The sequence below is a fragment of the Herpailurus yagouaroundi genome, unplaced genomic scaffold (assembly GCF_014898765.1).
Source record: "Herpailurus yagouaroundi ecotype Mexico unplaced genomic scaffold, PumYag 182, whole genome shotgun sequence".
Taxonomy (NCBI): domain Eukaryota; kingdom Metazoa; phylum Chordata; class Mammalia; order Carnivora; family Felidae; genus Herpailurus; species Herpailurus yagouaroundi.
In genome coordinates, this window is record NW_024412413.1 from 15,485,941 (window position 1) to 15,495,399 (window position 9,459).

General features: G+C 38.2%; 1 protein-coding gene across 2 annotated transcripts in view; it reads right to left on the bottom strand.

The window, feature by feature from the left end:
* Positions 1–9,459, bottom strand: part of TMEM263 (transmembrane protein 263) — a 31,434-nt gene that overhangs the window by 20,902 nt on the left and 1,073 nt on the right. The window lies entirely within an intron of this gene.

Sequence of the window (9,459 nt, forward strand, 5' to 3'; positions counted from 1 at the left end):
ACCTTAAAATGTTTGCACCATAACAACTAAAAGGTAATTATGTGAGGTAAAAGATGTGTTAACTAACCTTACTATAGGAAGCATTTCATATACATGTATATCAAACCACCACACTGTAAACCTTAAACTAACACAATGCTGAATGTCAACTGTATCTCAATGAAGCTGGAATAGATATTATGAAAACTAACAATGTACTAAATATACTGATCAATTAACAAATACTGATTGACCACTTACTATAGGCCAGGTAATGTTTTAGGTGCACAGGATATATAGCATTGATCAATACAAACCAAAAAATCTCTGCCATCATGAACATCCCATATCATCTAGTAGGGAAAGGCAATAAACAAAGAATATACTGTCTATGTCAGATGGGGTAAAATGCTGTGGAGAAGGAGGGATGGAGGGAGGATATATTTTAAATAGGACAGTCTGTCAAGGCCTCAATGTGGTGACATTGTAAAGGAGGTTAAGGATACAAGATACTTGGGTAAAGAAGCCTCAAGGCATAAAAAACAGCAAGAGCAAAGGTCCTGAGGTGGGAGCTTACCAGAAGCAGCAAGAAGGAACAGCCAGAAAAGTGTAGCAGGGGTCACAGCAAAGGGCAGCAGGAGAGGAGGTCAAAGAGTGAGGGAGGTCTGCATCGCTTAAGCCCTTACAGGTCTTGGTGGTCACTAGCTTTCTAGCTCTGAGATGCAGAGCCCGTGAAAGGCATTGAACAGAGAGGTGATGCGTTCTGATTTACACTTTTAAAAGATAGTTCTAGCTGTTGTGGGGAGAACAAGCAATACAGGAGCAAGAACAGAGGCAGAAAGACCTAATAGGAGACTTAACATAATGTTTTCAAGGCTCATACATATTATAGCACGTATCAGAACAAAGTGGTTAATTTTAAGTGGTCAAGGGAAGGTCAGGAAAGTTTCTCTTTATGATTCCTAAAGCTCTAATCAGATAAAAATTCATCCTTATTTTCTTCTATATTTCAATAATCCAAGAAAAACATGTTGACGGTAAATGATGGTAGTGATAGTAAGACATGGGATTTTTCAAAGACGAATTGTAACCTCATGTAATTCAACCTGCAATGCCTGTCAAACCTAAATCCTGTGTAAGATGGGATTTCAATGCACCCCACAGAGCCCAGCAGCACAAGTCATGTGTTTGCTTAAATACCTTTTGGTTGCTCTAGTGAAAACTCTGACTCAGGTCAACAGCACTTAATCTTATGCTAGTCTGGTTTGTGAATTTAGCACATCATAAGTGATTTAGCATATTTAAAGTGTGTATGCATACACACTTAACATTTAAAAAGTAATAGTAGATACATGTAATCTCTGACAAAAAAAAAAACAACAACAGAAAGAACATCAGCTACTGCATTACTGGGAGAAGGAGTTCTTGACTGATTTGCCTTAATTTTAAAACTCCCTTAAACCAAAAAGTTAAATTGACTTCCATTCATATTTATGTTTCTTTAATTTGTCATCATGGTAAGAGCATGAGACATTACACAGCATAGTGTTGAAGGTACTGGGATCAGAGAGCCTGAGTTTCAATCCCAGCTTGACCATAAACTGTGTGGCAAAGGGCAAATAACTTCATCAGATCCTTGGTGTTCAGGAAATATAAACAGAAAGATATAGAAGCCCTAACTCTAGGATGAGAATGCTATTTAACAAATTTAAAACAAAACATGCAGAATTCCTGGCAGAATATGTGTGTCCCTTCCTGATGAAAAACTATTGTGGAGCCACTTTCTTCCCCACTAAACTGTTAACTGCAAGAAGAGAGACTCGTTTATCACTGTGTTCCCAGTTCACTCGTTTATCACTGTGTTCCCAGTATCTGTATACAATACACATACAAATCCAGATCTCCTGGCTGAACCAATCAATGGATGCTACCAGACCCTGTACAGAAATGTGAGGAAATTATATACACACATACATCCTACCTATGTTAGCTAGAGTTTAGAAACAGGTGTGATAGGGGGGCAGCTGGCCAGCTCACCCTGTAGAGCATGTGACTCTTGATCTCAGGGTCACCAATTCAAGCCCCATACTGGGTATAAAGCTTACTTAAAAAACAGTTGTGACAGTAATTGCATATATTGCAAAACTGCCTTTCTGTATATATCCCACAAACCCCAACCAAAAGACTTACCTTTTCCTGCTGAGATAGAATCCCTTAAAAAAATTCTTAATTTTCCCACATATATCTTGTAATTAAAAAAAGAAAATGACCGCCATTTAAAAGATTAGGGCAGCTTTATAAAAGACATATGCAAGTTCATCTATACAATATGAACTGACTTTATCCTCCTATGGGTAGGCAAAGAGGAGACATGACAGGGTAACACCGTCAGATCTGTGCTTCAAGAAGCTAACTGAAGCAAGAACAGATGAAGGTCAGAGAGATTAAACACAGTAAGGCTACTTTAATAGTCCCGTGAGACGAAGTAACAATTTAAACTCTGCCAATTTTTCCTGTATAAATGAATATCTGGGCAAAAACCTAGGAGTCACCCTTGATTTCCTATTTTTTACATTCCCATCTAATCATCAGTAAATTCTGTTGCCTAAATAAGTCCAGAATACAACCACTTCTCATCACCTCTTCTACTACTACCACTTTCAATTAAACTACCATAATCTCTTACTTGGGTTGTTAGAAAGTATCTTAACTGGCTTCTGAGCTTCTGCCTTTCCTCTTCCTTCAGTCTAGCCCTGCCATACCCTGCTTGAACACCTACAACTGCTTCCTGTTTTGCTCAGAATAAAATCCAGAGTTGAGGCCTGACATCTAACACTCTGACAGCATCTCCTACCATTCTGCCTCTCACTCACCAGCCTAGCAACATGGGTTTCCCTGCTCATCCTCTCCTGAAAGGCTTTTCCCCAAGATATGTATCTGGCTTGCCTCCTAACTTCCTTCAGGTCTTTATGCAAGTATCCCCTTCTCGGAGATCAGCCCAGACCACCTTACAATAGATTAGCCCCTCCTACTCCTCTCCCTATTATTTTCACCTAAACCTGCTCTATTTTCTTCACTGCTCTTATTGTCACTTGATATATAGAGATCTGTTTACTTTGTGTCTCCCACAATTAGAATGTAAGCTCCATGAAAGCAAGGCTTGGTTTTGTTCACTGCTCCATCCTCAAGCCTTCTTCAATGTCTGATGCATGGTAGATAAATACTTGAATTTTTTGTATGAAGTCGAATAGAGACCTTAGGTATAAGTAAGAGATAAAAGAAAAATACAGGACGTAAGATTTCTAGTGTGAGCAACTAAGTAGACAAAGATGATGAGGCCACGACAGGCGATGAAAAACCACTTCTGAGAAAAAGATGAAGGACTTTAAAAATTCTTATTTTACTGTGGTAAGAACATTTAACATGAGATCTACCCTCTAAGACCTAAGTGTACAATACGTTACTATTGACTGTAGATATGATGAAAGGACCTTGTTTTTGAACAGCTGGATCTGAGATGGCCTCAGGCTATACACAGGACATGTTTAGCAGGCAACTGGATTTAAGGGGTCTGAAACTCAGCATGAAGTCTGAGTTAGAGTTGAGGTCCTGAGACTGTTTTGGGTGATAGCTAGAAATGTGAGGGATGGGTGATACAATCAAGGGAAAAAATGATAAAAGAGAAGTAGACAGATAACCTTATTTGGACTGCTCATACTTAAGAGGTGAGTAAAAGAGAAGCCAGCAAAAACAAACAAAATACGTTTGAAAGTGTACAAATGAGTACAGTCTCATGGAAGGCAAGAGACGAATTTATAAGCTTCCTAGAGACACACACAATGCAGACATTAAAACAGTTTATGAAGATCAAATACTACGGGGAAATGCTAATGTTACATTTAGAGAACATAAAAGGCATATATCATATGATCCAATTTTTTAAATACACATAAAAAGACTGAAAGGAAGTATACCAAAATATTGACAAAGATTGCGACTAAGGGGTAGAAAAATACACACACACACACACACACACGTATACACAGAGACAAACATACACACATACACAGAGTGCGTGCCAGAGAGAGAAAGAAATACCATCACCCTTCTTTAAATGTATATTTAACATCTATGTTTTAATTTTCAACCATAAACATGCATTGCTTTTGTACATATTTTTAAGTCTGGATATCAGTTTTATTCATAAAGGATATTTTCAAAGATTATGCAGTTCATCTACCTAGTTTTTATCCTAGTTTTTTAAGGCTTTTATCCTCAAATCAAGGTGACCATCTAAAAACAACATACTCAAATCAAAACATGCTGATTTGAAGAAAATGCCACCACTGAGTTTAATTCTCAGTTATGTCCTCATTAAGGAAACCCTGACAAAGAGCCTAATGCAAGCTACTACACTGACTATACCACACTGTAAAGAAATTACCTACTACATCACTTGATAGCTCTGATACGGAGCTCCATATTAGAAATTTCTTTAGAGGGGGGTGCCTGGGTGGCTCAGTCGGTTGGGCGTCTGACTTTGACGCAGGTCATGATCTTGCAGTCCGTGAGTTCAAGCTCCATGTCAGGCTCTGCGCTGATGGCTCAGAGCCTGGAGCCTGCTTCAGATTCTGTCTCCCTCTCTCTGCCCCTCCCCCCGCCCACGCGCGTGCTCTCTCTCTCTCTCTCTCTCTCTCTCTCAAAAACAAAATAAAAAACATAAAAACAAATTTTAAGGAATTTCCTTAGAGGTATTCAGAAAAACTTTGTTTCCACAACATATTTAGAATATTTTCTTCTCTTTGAGATCTATGTACTTTCCCATTTAAAAGATACAAAGAAAGATGTGATATCTCCCTTTTCCCTTTGGCTTCCAGGAAGCTTACAGTTAAAATCCCAACTTAGCTGAGTAGGTTCATGTGGCCCACCCAGTTGTTCTATTTCCCCCCAACTTCACACCTCCCCAAGACCTCCACTCTTCTTGCTGTTCTCCCTGGCTTGCAATTTGAGTATCTTATTTATATTCTTACCATTTTGTTAGTACATGTTTTTGTTGTAAGCAGTATTTGTACACAGTATTTGTGGAATAAGTGAGATAAAATTATTGTTTGTATCCATATTAATTTCAAACATAACAAGAAAAGATACATACCAATATATGGTAAAAATTTTGGTTAAAAAAAAAGGGGGGGCGCCTAGGTGGCTCAGTCAGTTAAGCATGCAGCTCCTGGTTTCGGCTCAGGTCATGATCTCATGGCTTCATGGGTTCAAGCACCACATGAGGCTCTGTGCTGACAGTGTGGAGCCTGCTTGGGATTCTCTCTCTCTCCCTCTGCCTCTCCCCAACTTGCACTGTCTCTGTCTCTTTCAAATAAATAAATAAACTTTAAAGAACACGTTAAGCTAGAATTGTGCTTTTCAAATGCTTATGTAAGAGTAGGCAGTAGTATGCCAGGGGTTTTAAGAACCACAGTAGAAGTATGTATATATTTTACTACATAGTAATTTAAAATACTGTTTTGTTTTAAACATACACTAATTAAAAAGATAATTGAAAAGTGCTTGGGAATTTTTTAAGATAACTGGACTTTCAAGAAATTTCATTCTTTTTTTATTTAAACTTTTTTTTTTTTTTTTTTTAAGAGAGAGACAGCCTAAGCAGGGGAGGGGGCAGAGGGAGACAAAGAATCTTTTTTTGTTTTCATGTTTGTTTATTTTGGAGAGAGAGTGTGAGGGTGAGCAGGGGGAGGGGCAGAGAGAGGGAGAAAGAGGATCCAAAGCAGGCTCACAGTGACAACAGAGAACCCCATGCGGGGCTCAAACTCACAGAACCCTGAGATCACAACCCGAACAAAAGTCAGATGCTCAACCAAGTGAGCCATGCAGGAGCCCATCAAAAAATTTCATTCTTACTAGGAACTTCTTCAGGATGTATACTCACAGGTTTACCAGCTCTCTCTTCTCAGCCCACCACACTCTCACCTCCCCCAGGAATTTACTTTGCTCTTAAGTTAAATGTATTTTGGTAGAAGAGTTTGAAATATAGGACTCTAGATACCATTATACAAAAATTTCCAGTTACATTTAATATTGTTAGTAATAGTTGCAAACAGGATTATCAATAAACAATAAAAGAGAAAATCTGGAGTCCTGCCAGGCTAGAAGCCTGGCTACCTAGAACAGAGGAACTTGGTACTACAGGGCTTTGGAAACCCTACGATGCCATGGAGACTGATTTTTATTTTGTGTACATATTTTTTTAATGTTCGAGTTTCTTGTACACCATTGGTGTTAATAGCAAGTATATCGTATTAAAATTCCTCTAGAACCCTTAGGGTGATAAAAATTGTGTAAAAGCTGCAAGTATTTGGAATATTGTCATTTTCTAGATTCCTAATTTTGTCATAAGGCACCAAATGCCTTATAAAAGTATTTTTGCTAAAATCCTTAACTATCTTAATGCCACCTGTACTTTTTACTCACATAAATCATTTCCAACCTCTACATACGTATATGTGCCAAAATTTTAGTGATATTACCTCTTTACAGACACTACCACTTTATCACCAAGGAGAAATATTTTTTGTATTACCATGCTATTCATTATCATGAACAGGGGACTTGTTTCTCTTAAATTGGGAACTGTGAAGACAAACATGCTCCTAATCTGTTAAAACTGGGAAAGGTAAAAATTTGCCTGTAAAATTTAAAAGTATATACATGGTAGGGCACCTGGGTGGCTCAGTCAGTTGAACAGTCGACTCTTGATTTCGGCTCAGGTCATGATCTCAGGGTCCCTGGGATCGATCTGGGTTAGGCTCCTCACTGAGTGTGGATTAAGATTCTTTTCCTCTCCCCCTCTGCCCCTCTACCCCACTCCCTCTGTCTCTCTCTAAAATAAAAAATTAAGGGGTGTCTGGGTGGCTCAGTCCATTAAGTGTCTGACTTCGGCTCAGATCATGATCTCACAGCTTGTGATTTCGAGCCCCAAGTCGGGCTCTGTGCTGACAGCTCAGAGTCTGGAGCCTGCTTCAGATTCTGTGTCTCCCTCTCAATCTGCCCCCTCCCGCATGCGCACACACTCTCTCAACAATAAAAAAAATTTTTTTTAATTAAAATTTTAAAAAAAGTATACACATGGAGACAGGTAACAACTGACAGGAAAAGTGTCAAAACGACCATGTGGGGTGCCTGGGTCTGTTAAGAGTCTGACTCTTGGTTTCGGCTCAGGTCATGATCTCACAGTTCATGAGATCAAGCCCTGTGTCAGGCTCTGTCCTGGCAGTGTGCAGCCTGATTGGGATTCTCTCTCTCTCCCCCCTCTCTGCCTCTCTCTCCTTCAAAATAAATAAACATTTTCTTTAAAAATGACCATTTAAATATTACCCTTAAAGAAAATTATGAAATTCTATGCAAACCATCTGCCCTAAACTTATTGAGTCATTAGTTCAACATATACTTGGACCCCTACTATGTGCCAGGCATACTGTTAGGCACTAAGATTTTGGTGTGACTGAGCACACACAGGACTTCTCTAAACAAGTTTACCCAGTTTTTCCAGGACTTATCAATTTAGTTTCATGCAAAAACCAAAAAATTATCTGCTCTCTAGGAACTCATAATGCACATAATTTTCTATGTAAAAAGTACTTTTCTAAGACAATAAAAACAGAAAACTGCCTTTAGATCAGGACAAATAATTGAATTTATTCTCTGGACATAAATTAATTTTACCATTTGAACAAACTCAGAGTACCAACTAAAACTGGTTATAAGTGTATGTTTTTAAGAAATTGTAAAATGTGAAAGGCTTCTTTGCTGTATACTGCAATTCATCAGCAGTTAATTTAGGCATTTTAGGCCAAGGAGAAACAATTCTTGTCCAGTACAACAGTATCATAGACATAGCAGCTGGCAAATACATTCAGCAAGGATTAATAACAACACTATTCCCTAGAGGGTAATTTTTCTTCCAATAATAGAAATAAGTAAACAAATGCCTCGGTAGGAACTTTTTTTTTTTTTTAAGGAAAACAGATGAATCAGGGTTGTGTGTGGATATCTACGACATTTTATACATAACGTTTTCATTAATAGTGAAAAAGTCTGAAAACAGTACACAAATTTGCCCATGGCTGAACACCCTTCTCTGTGCCAAAGGAAGTTACATAGCACTAACACATTATATAAATCCTAACTACAAGATACAGTACAAAACAGTTTACCTTCAAAGCCACTTCAAAAGCTTGTTATTAAATAGTAAGTGCCAATTCCCTATAAGAAAAAGACTATAAATGAATTAGCTAAATTCTTCTACACATTCTATATATATAGGAACTTTGCCACATCCCCAACCCCCTGCTTTTAGCCTCTTTGCCAAATAACTACAAGGAGTTTCAAAATATATTTATACAGGGCTTTAACACACATATACCAATAAGCATCGTATATTAAAACACCAGCTTATTGTGTTTAGGCTTCTCTGGTTAACCAACTACCCTGAACAGGCTGCTTTTAAACATGGCCCCCGCCCATTAGATCAACAGCAAACAGGCTACAAGAAATGCATTGAATCTGGCAGGGAGGAAAAGTAATCTGTCAGTAAAACTTTTAAGTGACCCCCTTAGTGACAAGTAACAGCCAAGAGTATCAAGATGGCAACTTTTTAAGCGTTGTCTTGAAATGAAACAGTAAAGTGGAATTACACAATATGCTATCAAGCCAGATAACCAGTACCCTCGTAATCAGCACTAAATTATACCTCATTAGTTCAACATGTATTTGTGTCCCTACCATGTCAGACACTGTGTTGGGCACTGAGGTTTCAACCAGAACAAGCATGTGAAGGCCCTACTCTGAAGGTATTTCTATGTAATCCACAGAGATAGCTTCAGGAAGTAGCAAAACAGCAAATACTCAATGACTGAAACAAAGACAGGTGAAGATTTTCCTTAAGTAAAACACACCCACACACCCACACACAACTTAAACTTTTCTAATGATATTCTCCACATAGGGACACATTTTTATTAAACTTGGTTTCTGGCACATCTGCCAGGACACAGACTGAAGAAATGAAAGTGAGGGAAAAAGTCAAAACAATGAATATAGGTTTATTAAAGATTACTTCCTTTTCTTTAAAAAAGCAGGCATGGCCACATACATGTAAACAGACCTGTTGATGTGATATCAATATTCCCGGGAGCTCCTAGAGCACCCACACCAATGGATGCCCTAAAGGGTAAACAATCACATTACAGCAAATCATCACGGGTAGCAAATAATCACAGGCAGCAAAATAAAGTATTTTCACTTGGAATTAGCACAAGGGTTCACAAAGACATAATAAAATAAGAACTCTCCTCTTTAGGTGTTTGTAAACCTTTCCCAGCAGTCCCTTCTCCCCCCACTGATCTCTTTAGGCACTAGCAAGTCTTTTTTTTTTTTTTTTTTTTTTTTTTTTTTTTTTTTTTTTTTTTT